Below are 15454 nucleotides of genomic sequence, written 5' to 3' on the forward strand. Positions count from 1 at the left end.
GTACATAAACTTTTTTTACTTAGAATATGGAACTGTTAACCATCATCATTACCTCACTGCTCTTTCAACAATGAAAGGCAGTATTTTAAGGTTTAAAAGACTATAGATTTTCAAAATCTGAACAACCAAACAAGAAGATACTAAAAGCTCTTGTTCACTGGTATGATAATAAACACAAACACGTTCATAGTGACATTTTATGTTTAATGAAGTTCCTTTATTTAACAGATTATAATAAGAAAAGATGCTGATTTTTAAATGAAATACTTTTATCTCTGTATCTATGGCAATATAAATCACTCCTTTATGGTTATTATAATGCTGAGCAATGATAAAGCCGCATACACACATAATGAATACAAATGAAAGGTAACAGTTAGCTAAATAATGTGTGCCACATAGATGTATGAAACACTAATTTAGAAATTTCTAGCAACCAAAGGGAATATCAATGAGAAATAACCTAGAGCAAGAAAAAATCAGTTTGATGAATTGGGCTATATTAAAGAAGTTCTGAGACTTTTTCTTTTTTCAACTCTAGCAATAAAATAGACAAAACTTTCATGTGAGAAAGTAATATTTTACTCTTGGAAAATGAAAACTTCGAACCTTTTCCTTAAGGGAAGAACTTTGCATTTAAACCATTGGCTCTTTAGAGACATTTTCAGGATGAAAAAAAATCAAAAGATTCATTTTACTTGGAGCATTAAAAAAGATGAAACACATGGGGCTTCTGGTATTCCTCTCATTTAAGTTTAGTGTCACGATGGTTTGATAGGGCCTGAACATTCATTTAAAAAGATATGCCAAGTAATTAAAAATATTGCAGGTAAGTTGAACATTTGACCTATTTGCTTATTTTAAGCTCTGCCTCGGGATCACTCCTATTCCACATTGTAGGCTATTCCACAGAAGTTATAGGCCATGCATATATTTTAGTATGATGAATGTTGGTATTAAAAGGCTACAGTATGTCCCATCTGAGGCAGCACTTTATATCAATATAGAAACTTAGTGTGAGATTGAGGGTTACTGCAGCATCCTAAGGAATCAAGAAAAGTCATACTCTAATGAATATTCAGAAGGAACAACATATTAAAAAAAACATGTTTTATCAGCATCTCTAAAACAGTATTATATGTCTTAAAAGAGTACATTTTCATTTGGATTGCAACATTTGCTCAATTTTGTGCCTTAATTCACCCACTCATTCATTTATGTATTTCTTCATTTATTCAAAACATATTTATTGAGCAATTATGTTTCCAGGAGCTCTTCTAAGACTGGAACACAGCCATGGATAAAACAAAAAGAATCTCCAATACCTAGAAAATGAGGGGAAATAGAAAACAGCAAGATGAATAAATAAAATATATGGTGTCTTATGCAATTAAAAATAAAGCATGATGGGAATAAGGAGTGATGGGTGGGAATGGTGACATGGAATTTTAGTAAACACAATTAACAGAAGGCCTCGGCTTAACAGCTGCCATTTGAAAAAAGATCCATAGAATAAGAAGAGAGCCACATATTGATAACTGGGAGAAAAACCTTCCAGGCAGAAAGAAAAGCAAGAGAGGGGCACCTGGGTGGCCCAGTAGATTAAGTGGTTGACTTTTGATTTCGGTTTAGTTCATGATCTTAGGATCCTGAGACTGGGCCCCTCATTGGGCTCCATGCTAAGTGGGGAGTCTGCTTCAGGATTTTCTCTCTCTTTTGGCCCCTTCCCCCCTCTCCTCTCTCTCTCTCAAATAATCTAGAAAGAAAGAAGAAACAAAAAGAAAGAAAAGAAAAGAAAGAAAGAAAGAAAGAAAGAAAGAAAGAAAGAAAGAAAGAAAGAAAGAAAAGCAAATGAACAGGCCCTAAAATGGGGACATGATTGGCAATTTTAACAAACAGCAAGAGGTCCTGTTGCTGGAGTGAGGAAATGAATTCAGAGAAAGGACTAGACTTTCCAGGACTTTGTAGGCCTCAAGAACACTGGCTTTCCTTCTCAGTCTTTTTTTCTTATTAGAAGCTATTATAGGACTTGAGCTAATATATTAAGACTTGAGATGTTAACAGTAACATTCTGACCACTGTCTTGGGAATTGACTGTATGCAGACAAAGAAGGAAGCAGTTATAGCACTTGAAAAACAGTAATAAAGTTAAAAGGCCTTCCCAATAATTCAGGTGAGAAATGACAGTGGCAAATCAGCTGCTGAAAACTGGTCAGATACTGCATCAATTCTGACTGTAGAACAAACGATATTGAGGCACAAGAGGATTTCCTGCTTCTCCCTCAAGGACAGAGGTCTTTGCTTCTACCTTAAATTCTACTTTCATGCAAATAATAAATCATTTTTAGTGTAAGTATGTCCTATAGAATGTGCAAGCGTGGGGCGTGCAATAAACAGATTTTAAAATATTTGTTTTGTATTTGAAATTTAAATTTAATTGGAAGTCTTATACCTTTATTTGTTGAATGAATCCAACAATGCTACTCCTACCCTTTCGGCAGCTACAGTGGCTCTTTACTTGCATCCGATTGGTGAGAGTGCTCTTTATTTCCCTGGATGCAGATATGTTTTCCTCCTACCAACCCTGACTCTCTAGAAGCATGGATTTTGCTTGGTTTTTGAGAGCTAGAGAGTATGCTGTCCTTCACTAGTAGTCTAAGATTTTTGCTCCAAGAAGAGCATATTCTGAGGGAAATGAGCAGCATTTTCTGTCTTTCTCTAGCAGCATCTAATCACTTCCTGCAGCCTGTACCAGGAAGAATGACTCTTTGATTTTCTACCATGTTCCCACACTTTTGTTGTTGCTGTTGTTTATTTGGTGTTTTAGTCTCCATACCTTTTTATGAACACCCTTTGGAGGGGTATCAAATTACCTGGGGTTTGGGGTTCTAGCTTTTCCAAACTGTCATCCTGCCCTATATTTGGCCTTTGAAAATTGGTTAACATTTTAGTCAGTTTCTTCTTATCTTTTTGTAAACATCCTCTTTCCCAGGCTCTGCTGAAGGTAAAAGATTTCCTGTGTCTAACCTCTTTCAGTAGTGACTTTTCACACTTTGGAGTTCATTTATTTGGTTACCTAGAGGCATCCTATGTCTGATAGATTCATAAAAATTATGATTCTGCAGATTACTTGGACTATTGTCATCATTAGGATGAAAACAATATTCTCTTGCAGCTCCTACTGGCTCAGTGGAAAGAGACTATTAAAAGCTTAATCGAAATTTTGATACTTTATCACACTACTTTTCTTAAGCTTAGAGATAGGAGTGTTTATTCCTTATGGTTTGTCTCACTCTCTGTTTTTATCCTTTTTTTTAAAAAATTTTTCCTTCCCTTCCCCTGTATCTTAGCCACTGAAATCAAATAGTCAGAAGGAAGTGTCAATAAAGAGAGCAGAAATTTAGATTGTTAACTCTTAACTAAATGAACAAATAAGAAGCAGGGCTCCCTAAGACACTACTCTGCTTGTGTTTTTACTTCATTTCTTGCTCTTGTTCAGCCTGATGTTGCTGGAAATGCTCATGGAAACATGTGACAAGCATCCAGTAAAATAATTTATTTAATTTATCTTAGCTCTTAATCATTACCCAGAAACCTGTGTATTTGCTTCATATGGATTCTTCACCTGTAGAAGTATTTTAAAATTTTCTATTCCTCAGATCTTTATTTTAACATAATTTTCAATATCATTAATGTCTTTCCACAGAGAGACATTATACCTAATTGACTGAGGATGGAGGCCATTTCCATAAACTTCCTCCATTTCACCACTCTCATCATTGCTTTTTTTGATCCTGCCTCAAAGGGAGATTCTCTTTTGTTCCAATCCAAACCAAACTACTACCTCTCACCTTTACCAAATTCCCACATGGAACAAATTAGCATTCTTATTTATTTGTGATTGGTCTTTCCTCTTATAACTAAGTCCTCCCAATTCCTCTTTCCATCCTTATACATGGCTGTCCTTCATTTTTATTTATAAAATATATTTGCCCAATATATCGTTGCTATTATTTTGAACAAATAGCTTGATAAATGAAGGGTAAGAAAAATAAAATATTTTATTTTACGATTCTTATAAGGCAGATCTACTGGTGACAAATTCCCTCAGTTTTTTTGTTTGAAAGAAGTTTTTGTTGGTCCGTCAATTTCGAGAATAATTTGAATGGATATAGAAATCTAGATGATTGTTTTAACACTAAAAATTGTATTCCATTCTCTTCTTGCTTGTATAGTTTCAAAAGAAATGTCTGAGGGTATTTTTATATTTGCTCTTCTGTACCTGGAACATTTTTTCATTTGACATTTTCAAGATTTTCTTTGTCTTTGATTTTCTGCAATTTGACTATAATATGCTTGCATATAGCTTTTTTTTTTTTTTTTTAGTATTTACCCTGCTTACTTACTGTTCTCCAGGTTTCTTGCTATTAGTTATTAATTCCAGAAAATTATTAGCCGTTGTTAGTTCAAATAATTATCTTGCCCTTTTCTCAGTCTTTCATATTCTTCTGGCATCCCCCAATGTGTTTATGCTACACCTTTTAGTACAGTCCTGTGGTTCTCGAACATGCTGTTCTCCTGAGTTTTTTTTTTTTAATATCTATTTATCTCTTTGTTTTTCAGTTCAGATTTGCGTATCTTTAAGTTTACTGGTTTTTATCTTCATTTGTGTTCAGTTTAATGATGAATCCATCAAAGGCATTCTTTGATTCTTTTATTCAATCTTTGATTTCTTGGATTTAATTCAAACTTTTTCTTAGGGTTTCCATCTCTTTGTTACATTACTTATCTGTTCTTGCACATTGCCAGTTCTTTTCATTGGAGTCCTTTGCATGGTAAACATCATCATTTTAAATTTCCTGTCTGATAATTCCAAAATATCTCCCTTATCTCATTCTGGACACTTTCTTCTCTTCAGACTGTGCTTTTTCTTGCCTTTGTACCATGTCTTGTGATTTTTTTTTTTGTTGAGAGCTGAACATGAGGTATCAGGAAATAAGAACTGAGGTTAATAGGCTTTTTGTGAGAAGTAATATGTTTATCTGGCTAGGGTTTATGCTGCATTTAACGTTTTCTGTTGCTGAAAGGGTCAGAGGCTTCAATTTCCTTCTATGCCCTTATTTTTGTCTCCACTTTCTCTCAGTTTTCCTAGAGGCTCCTTCTTAAATAGGGTCTGTCCTGAAGCTCTGTCAGTAATAATCCACTGTTACTGTACTGGATCCCTGTGGAATTAGTTATAAGGTATTGGAGTGAAAAAACTTTATAATTCGTCATCTATTTCGGAGTGTGCCAGTGTCTCTAGGATGTGATCTTTAGAAGCATTTCTTAGCCTTTGTTTTATCTTCCCCCTGTGAGACCTGACCCCTACTAGGTAATAGAGGCTCTGGTAAAATATTTTCCTTTAAGGGCAGTTTGTTATGGGGAATATAATGGTCTGGGCATACTTTAAAATTGTTATTCTCCCTCTTATTCACCATGACTGAAAGTAGGAGGTAATTTCTCTTGGACCTTCAGCAAGAGCCTCTTTCCCTGAAGGAGCTCATGAAAGCACAGGGGTTCTTCCTAAAACTGGGCCCCCATGAGTTTGTAACTCTCAATGATTCCACATTTTCCTCTCAGTCATTTGTGAATTACTGGTTAAGAGTTCCTGCCTATTACTTGCTCCCTGTAAGCTATGATTCACTATATATGTCTGTGTCTCCACTTTTCAGAGCAGTGGTTTGCTATGTGACCTCAATGCTCTGCTGGATCTAACAAGAGCTGTTGATTATGAGGGTGTTTAGATTGTTTCTTGTTGTGAATATGGGAGTGATCATTTCCAAGATCTTTATATTTCAGAGCAGAAGCTGGAATTGTCTCTTAGAGTTTTTAAAACCTGTTATTTATACTAGTCTTGGAATGATTTTCATATATTGCAGAGTAAAATATATTTTTGTACATATCATACTTTGTGACACTTGCCACATACTTAAATTAATTACAATATATAGGGATAGTTTTTCCATCTCCTTACACTTTAATAAATATATCCTAAAGCTAAGATCATCTCTTATGTGCAGAAACATTTCAATCTGTGTCATTTTTGCAGCAGATATTTGTAGGAAACATGTTTCAATCATGCATGAATGTATTTAACTACCAGTTTTTCAAACTTGATCCTTAAATATTTTTATTTTCAGAGATAGTTTCAGATACTTAAGTTTTTCTTAAGTTAAAAAAATGATTCAAGCTCAGTACTAAATAGATTCTTACTGACATACAATGTTTATTGTGTAAAAATTTTCTTTTGTTTCTTAACTTTGATATTTAAGATCAGCAGTTTTATAACAATGCAATTAAAAAAAATTTGGTCTTTGCCTTTTTTGAACCAAATCTACCTTAACAGATAGGATTTTAGAAGATTTCCCCTAGAGAATTACTTCAAGCTATTTAAGCTGCCATCGGTTCCTGATTTAGCATTTTTAATAAACTTCCTAGGGCAAAGGATTAATTTCCCTGGACCCTCTTTATCCTTGATGTAAAAGTATAATGTTTAATCGAGGATGGATCATTGTTTGCCTGCTGTCTTCCCTGTGTGTTTATGAATAAGTAGATACAAGTTTAGGGGGTGGAAGAAAGCCAGGGCAAAATAAAAGTATTCCCAATCCTTAAAATTTGTTGCTAAATAAAAACAGCAACTAATACATATGAATGTAAATAGAATTACTTTTACTACATTAAAGTGAATGCATTAAAGAAACATATGTCTACCGAGGCAGTTTACAGCCAAATAGTTGCATTAAATTGCCTACATGCTTATTGATCCTTATCTAAAACTCATCTAAAAACAGAAGTTCCATTATCTTAGCAAAACTGTGGTTCACATAGTGACCCAGAAATTTGAGGCTATTGCATTAATAGGGAGAATTAGATTAGTAAATCAATGCTCAACAGTTCCTCAACATTGTAATAAGTCTAAGAAAATAAATATAATTATTCCTATTATTACATATATACATGTAAATATCCAGAACACAATGATTTCACAACATAACTTTATTATTTGTAAGATTTCCTAGTCTCAAATTTGAACCACATAAAACCCTTTTCAAGAAAATAAGAAATTAGATGAAAAACCTTATATTAGCTGGAAAGAGGTATAAGGAATGACAAACGACATGCTAATTAAGAATACTCCTTATTAAAAGCAAACTTCCTCTCAAGGTTTCTAATAAGATCTGGTAAAACTTATTTATGACAAAAATCTTACCATGGTGCCATTAGTGAAGCACAAGCTAGAGCCATTGACAACACTTTTCTTCATGATAACTAAAGATCATATTATCTCATATGTGTCACTCTTATTACTTCTTATTGATGGTGACTATATAATATATTGTCAAATGAAACACATTTGAACATAAAAGATGGCACTTACTAGATAGGATATTGAGACAACAGGCTTAAATTGAGACTATCTCAGAAAAACCAAGATCTATTTGGTAATGTATAATAAATTTCAGTCTTTTGGCTACATATTTCCTTCTACCAAAAGAGAAATATTCTAAAATTACCAATGTTTTCAATGGTAGAATGTGTATGATAACTATGAAATATTTAAAAAATTAATTTTTAACCATTCTCAAGGTCAGTTTTAAAAATAATAAGAAAGCAATCATTTTCAAAAGAAACTGGTTAAGTAAAAGAATTTAAAATCAGATCCTTGGAAATACATCTAACATGTATTTCATATATAAAAATTCCATCATCTGCATACTTTTACAAATTAGAAATTCATATCTAGACTCTTTAACAATTTCCAAAAGGAAAAGATTTAATGGGATATGAATCCATAACAGTATATTAATCCACTGTGTATTTTTTTCTTTTTATCTATGTCTTATTTTCACTTTTAAAAATTAATAGACTTTTTTTTGGTGCTGTCATAGAGTTACAGACAAATTTAATGAAAATTACAGAGAGTTCCCATATATACCTTCACACTACCCCTTGCTTCCCCTATTAATATTTCACACTAATATGGTACATTAGTTAGTTACATTTGGTGACCAAGAATTGACATATTATTAACCAAAGCCCATAATTTACAGTAGAGTTTACCCTTCATTTTGTGTATTCCATAACTTTTGATAAATGTATATGTATTCATCATTACAGTATTGTTCTGCATAATTTGCCTCCCAAAAATTCCTTGTGGAAAATCAGTAAGGACCAAGTTGAACTGAACAACACCATCAATCAACTGGGTATAATTGGCATATATAGACTACTTCATTCAATAACAGCAGGATTCATTCACATTTTTCACAACTCACATGAAACATTCATCAAATTAACCACATTCTGGGGCATAATATTTATTTATTTATTTATTTATTTATTTATTTATTTATTTATTTATGAGAGACAGAGAGAGAGAGACAGAGAGAGAGGCAGAGACATAGGCAGAGAGAGAAGCAGGCTCTCTGCAGGAGCCCGATGTGGGACTCAATCCTCGACCCCGGGATCATGCCCTGGGCCAAAGGCAGATGCTCAACCGCTGAGCTACTAAGGCATCCTCATCTTAACTTATTTAAAATAATAGAAATCATGCAATGTCTCCTCTTGGATTATGATAGAATTAAACTAGAAATCAATAACAGAAAGATAATTGGAAAATTCCATAATACATGGAGATTTTAAAACATACTTCTAAATAATACCTGGAGCAAAGAAGAAATCTCAAGAAAAATTTAACAATAATTTGAGCTAAATGAAAATGAAAACACAACCTATCAAAGTGAAAACAGTATATAAAGGGAAGTTTATAGCTTTGAATATATATATTAGAAAAGGAGAAAGATCTCAAGTCAATCACCTAACTTTCCATCTTAGTAAACTCTAAAAAGAAGAAAAAATTAAATCCAAAGTAGTAGAAGAAGAGAAATAATAAGAATTAGAGCAGAAGTTGATGAAATTAAAAATGGGAAATCAATAAAGAAAATCAACAAAAACTGTTTCTTTGAAAAGATTAATAAAATAAAAAAAGAAAAGAGTAATAAAATCAATAAGCCTCCAGCCACACTAAGTAAAAAGAGATAGGCCACAAATTACTAATATCAGAAATGAAAGAAGGGGCATTACTACCAATCTCATGGAAGTTAATAAGAAAAAGAATATTATGAACAACACTATGTCCACAAATTCGATAACCTTAAATGACCCAATATGTCAAAATTCAAACAAGAAGAAATAGAAGATCTGAATAGATTCATATCTACTAAAGAAATTTGCTGATAGTTAAGAAACTTCCAAAGCAGAAAGCAACAGGCCCAGAGAGGACAGGGAATTTTTAGGGCAGTGAAAAATACTCTGAAAAAAAAGAAAAAGAAAAAGAAAAAGAAAATATTCTGCATGATATTATAATGATGATTGTATGTGATTATACAGTGTTCAAATTCAGAGAATACACTATACTAATAGTGAACCCTTAAGTAAACTACTGACAGGGTAAATGTAATGTGTCAATTTAGGTTCATCTTTGGTTAAAAAATGCACTATTCTTGTGAATGCTATTGCTAATGGAAAAGGAGGTATATGCGTGGAGGCAGGTGGTATATAAGAAATCTCTATACCTTACTCTCAATTTTGATATAAACCTAAAACTGCTCTATAAAAAGTACATCTTTATTTTTTTTTTTTAATTTTTATTTATTTATGATAGTCACAGAGAGAGAGAGAGAGAGAGAGAGAGAGAGAGAGGCAGAGACACAGGCAGAGGGAGAAGCAGGCTCCATGCACCGGGAGCCTGACGTGGGATTCGATCCCAGGTCTCCAGGATCGCGCCCTGGGCCAAAGGCAGGCGCTAAACCACTGCGCCACCCAGGGATCCCTAAAAAGTACATCTTTAAAAACTTTCTCCTGTGGCCCATTTATTCATTCCTATCTACCTCACCCCAAACTTCAGGTAACCACTAATCTTTTTACCATCTTTACAGTTTTGCCTTTTCCAGAATATCTTAGAGTTGGAATCATGCAGTACACAGCCTTTTCAGAATGGTTTCTTTCACTCAGCAGCATGCATTTAAAGTTCCCTGATATCTTGTTGTCATTTGATAACTCATTTCTTTTTATCATTATAATAATATTACATTTTGAATATACCAGTTTATCCATTTACCTATTGATGTACATCTTGGTAGCTTCCAAGTTTTAGCAATTATGAAAAGGCTACTATAAGCACTCATGTGCAGATTTTGTGTGGACATGTTTCATTTCCTTTGGGCAAACACTAAGTAGTGCCATTGGTAGATAATATGGTAAAAGTATGTTAGGTTTGTTTTTTGTTTTTTGTTTTTTGTTTTTTTTTTTTTTGAATAGTGACCAAAGGCAGACATGGGCCTACATCTTTTTCTTTTTTTAAGATTTTATTTATTTATTCATGAGAGACACACACACACAGACACACACACACACACAGAGGCAGAGACATAGGCAGAGGGAGAAGCAGGTTCTCTGCAGGGACCCTATTGTGGGACTCTTGATCCCGGGACCCCAGGATCACGCCCTGGGCTGAAGGCAGGCCTAAATCACTGAGCCACCCAGGTGTCCCAGTAGGTTAGTTTTGTAAGGAACTGTAAAACTGACTTTTCAAAGTGCATCAATGTACCATTTTGGAGTCCCACTGAAACAAGTGAGAGTTCTGTTGCTCCAAAACTTCATAAATAATGTATTTGACATGTAAAAATTCCATTGTCTATAGACTTTCAAAAATTCAAACTTCACATATAAGCTCTTTAATATCACAAAGTAGGAGTTTCAACAGCTATGAATCTATTTATCTAATTTTTTAAAGCAACCATTTTTAAAGTTTTAGGAGCAATTTAATCTTCTCAAGAAAGTTAGCAATTTCTTATGCAATTAAAGATAAAAACACAAAACAAAAATAATTCTATGAATTCTTGATGTGTAGATTTGAAAATATCTATAATCTTTTAGCGAGCAAAATTCATGATTAACTTGGTTTGTTTTCATCTACATAAATGTGTTGATTATATTTTTTACTTATGATCATTATTACAATACACAAAACTAGAAAAATTAAAGCCATGATATATTGTATTAAAAATATAAAACCAGGATTTTCTAAATAACTAAACTTATTTATTCCACTATTATAATTTAAAATCTATTATTATTAATATTTTGAAGGAGAGCCAATAAATATTTTTACTGATAGATAAAAGAGTTTAGAATACTCTTTTATTCCATTTTTACATCATTTATAAAATATCTTTATTATGTTTTGTTCTATAAAGTGTTTGAAAAGAATAAATTAAATATGAGATTTTTCCTTATGAAGTAAATTTTTAGTAATATTAATGATTTTTGATATTTATATTTGAAACTCCCTATATTGTGATGTGGTATTTTGTTTAATGTTCTACAAATTAAGAGAGATACTAAGAAAAATAACATGGTATATAAGTAAAATCTTGGAAATAAGCACTATTAAGAGAGAATAAGGAATGAGAGAAAAGAGACTATATCAAAATAAAAGTAAAACTTTCACTGCTTGCAGATGACATAATACTACTCTATATAGAAACTCCTAAAGACCTGTAAAAAAAGTACTAGAACTAATCAATGCTTTCAGTAGGGTCACAGGATACAAAATCAATGTACAGAGACCCATTGCATTTCTATACTCTAATAATGAAGCAACAGAAAGAGAAATTAAGAAAGTAATCTCATTTACAATTGCACAAAAAAATTATAAAATACCTGGGAATAATCTTAACCAAGTGGTTGAAAGACCCATACTCTGAAAACTAAAATAGCGATGAAAGAAATTGAAGACAACACAAAAAAATGGAAAAGTATTCCACGCTGATGGATTAAAAGGACAAGTATTGTTAAAATGTCTCTACTACCCAAAGCAGTTTACACATTTAATGCAATCCTTATCAAAATATCAACAGCATTTTTCAAAAAACTGGAACAAACAATCCTAAAATTTTATGGAACTGCAAAAGACCCCAAATAGTCAAAACAATCTTGAAAAAGAAACACAAAACTGGAGATACTGCAACTCTCGATTTCAAGTTATACTACAAAGCTGTAATAATCAAAACAGAATGCACTGGCACAAAAATCAACATATTGATCAATGGAATAAGATAGTAAGCCCAGAAATAAACTCTTGATTATATGGTCAATTAACCTTCAACAAAAGAGGCAAGAATATGCAGTGGGAAAAAAACAAACAAACAGTTTTTTCCACAAATGATGTTGTGAAAATTGGACAGCTACATGCCAAAGAATGAAACTGGACAACTTTCTTTAACCATACACAAAAATAAACTCAAAATGGGTTAAGGACTTAAATGTGAGACCTGAAACCATAAAAATCCTAGAAAGCACAGGCTGTGCTCTCTGGCATAGACTGTAGCAACTTTTTTCTAGATATGTCTCCTGAAGCAAGGGAAATAAAAGCAAAAATAAAGTATTGAGACTATATCAAAATTAAAAGCTTCTGCACAGCAAAAGAAACAATCAACAAAACTAAAGGGCACTCTCCTGAATGGGAGAAGATATTTGCAAATGACATATCCAAAAACATGTTAGTATTTGAACTATTATAAAGAACTGATATAACTCAACAGCCCCAAAATAAATAATCCAATTAATAAATTGGCAGAAGACATGAATAGACACTTCTCCAAAGAAGACATTTAGATGGCCAACAGACACACACAAAAATGTGCGATGTCATTCATCATCAGGGAAATGGAAATCAAAACCACAATGAGATATCACTTCATCCTTGTCAGAATGGTTACAATCAACAACACAGGAAACAATGGGTGTTGGAGAGGATGTGGAGAAAGAGGGATTCTCTTGCACTGTTGGTGAGAATGCAAACTGGTGCAGCCACTCTTGAAAACAGTGTGGAGGGTCCTCAAAATGTTAAAAATAGAACTACCCTAGGATCTTGTAATTACACTACAGGGTATTTACCCAAAGAATATAAAAAACACTAATTTGAAAGGATATATGCACCCTTGTGTTTATTCCAACATATTTGTAATATTCAAATTATGGAAGCAGCCCAAGTGTCCATTGATACATGAATTTGGGTAAAGAAGATGTTGCGTGCACAACATATACAGTGGAATACATTCAGTCATAAGAAATAATGAAATATTGGCCATTTGCAAGAACATGGATGGAGTTAGAGAATATAATGCTAACTGAAGTCAGTCAGAGAAAGAAAAATTCCATATGATTTCACCCAATATAGTCAAGAATCAAAAGAAAGGAACAAAGAAAAAATAGAGACTAAGAAAGACTCTTAACTATAGAGAACAAACTGATGGTTAGCGGAGGGGAGATGGGTAGGGACACAGGTGAAAAAGGTGATAGAGATTTAAGAGTATACTTATCATGACGTGGATTGAGTAATATATAGAATTGTTGCATCATTGCAACAAGGTGCATCATTGTACACCTGAAACTATTATCACTGTATGTTAACCATACTGAAATTAAGATAAAAAACTTAAACAAAAAAATACCAAACAAAAAAACATTTCTTAAAAAAAAAAAAAAAAACAGAAGATTTAAAAAGAAATACTAGTGTTCTGACTAAGGAAACACTGACTGTTATTTTCCTTCTAACTTGAAGCTTATTTTCACACCTGGAAAAAAAAAAGGCATTAAAAAAAAATTAGTCACTCTTTCTACTACTTGGTTAAAATTGCCCTCCCAATGTGAACTAACTTCCTACAGTAATAATATTTGTAAAGTGTTCTGGTGCTGTGAAGAATATTTAATTATGTGATTATCTTTCATGATGTGTGTAGTTAATTGTCCTTACGTCAAATGTAAATGATTTTGAACAATAAAAGTGAATGAGTAATGTTCTGGCTGTGAACAACAGATGTCATGTGGATTTTGATTTCCTAGTCATTTATAAATATTTCTTTTCAAGTATAGAAAAGCAATTAGTTAAGATTACAGACTAATACCATTCAAATCTAAGTTTAAGAATGAAAAGCAATCTGAATCATGGAGCAATGGAACACTATATGGGGAAAAAACTTGTTATATTCATGTTCTTAAAGAAACACAAATATGATTTGTATAAATTATGGATAGGCTACTTATAATTCCTTGGAACAATTAGTGCATCCTCACATGAAGCAATGTCTTTCTCTGCTTCTGCCCAGCGCCTCATAAAGTCTTAAACACAATAATCTGTGTGTATTGAATGATATATGTAAGAGTAAAAAATAATAAGGCATAGTTTTTTAGTTTGGTGGCTATTTTCCATTAGCTAACAGGCATCTATCATCCCCTTTTATAAAGAACCTATACAGGTTCTTTAAAACAGAACCTATTTCCTCAGTAACCAGCTACCCATCTACTTGGAGCCCACATAATTTAGGTCGAGTGATTACAATCCTGAATCCAGGGTGAGTCATGTGACACAGATCCAGTCAACGACATCACATTCCTCACCCAGAGAGTTTTGGCTCAGAGATGGTAACATGATTCATGCCCTGTCAAACTCTTGGAACTTTTGCTTGAGTGATTAGGAGAAAGGCAGACATTCTTCTGCACTGGAATTACTGAAGTGACCAGAAAATCTTGGAGCTCAAGGAATCACGAAGAAGAATCATTTTGCTGAGGAGGGAAGCCAGAACAGAAGGAAATAGAGCTGTGAGGCGGAGAAAGATAAATATTGACAAAGTCATCTGAGCTGCTGGCTTCAGCCATGTGATACTTCTTGCTCTAATTTGTTAAAAAGATTCTCTTCGAACCAAAATCTAGCCAGGTTCCTCTGAGACCTTTCTTGACTAGGACTCAACCCTGGTCTAATAAGACTTAAACAAACATGAACATTTTCTAATACATCAAGGCTACATCCCTAAGATGACCCTAGTATTACTTAAAATGTCTGCCTGAGAAAACACAAGGATGCCAAATGGGTTTACTGTTTGTTCTAATCAACACCCAAAGATGGGGCTCTATCTCCCAGTCTCTGTGGGAGGGTAGGAGCCTACCTTCCAGAAGCGCTAGTTAGCAGATGCAGATGTGTTTCACATGGACCAACCCTATATTTGCTTTTTATAATTTTCCACTTCCCTGACTCCATTGAGACTGCTTATCCCCCTCCCTACTCTTGCATCCTTCCTTGAGGGCTCCCACGCACCCCTGTACACACTGCAGTTCAGCTCAGTTCATGGTACGCTCTTTTCCCTACTGCAATAACCCATTACAGATGAAAATCTGTCTTAACCACTTTAACTAGTGTCCAGCATTGTTTATCCTTGACACTTGTTTATGGGAGCCAATAACCTGACATGTAGCAAATGGAGTTCAGTTTATCATCTGCAAGCAAAAGTAATTAAAATTAATTTATTGTGTATTGCCTGGGAGTTTGATTTCCTCCCTCCGTGGGCCTATGTTC

The 15454-nt window shown here is 33.5% G+C and overlaps 1 long non-coding RNA gene across 2 annotated transcripts in view; it reads right to left on the reverse strand.

Moving 5' to 3' along the window:
- Nucleotides 1-258: 258 nt before the first annotated feature.
- The window catches only part of LOC140611795 (uncharacterized), a 148669-nt gene continuing 133473 nt past the window's right edge, over nt 259-15454 (reverse strand). For both annotated transcript variants that reach the window (XR_012013037.1, XR_012013050.1), the window contains one exon: nt 259-1325. This is a non-coding gene — a long non-coding RNA (uncharacterized lncRNA). The remainder of the gene's footprint in view (nt 1326-15454) is intronic.

Source organism: Canis lupus, chromosome 2 (assembly GCF_048164855.1).
Source record: "Canis lupus baileyi chromosome 2, mCanLup2.hap1, whole genome shotgun sequence".
NCBI lineage: Eukaryota > Metazoa > Chordata > Mammalia > Carnivora > Canidae > Canis > Canis lupus.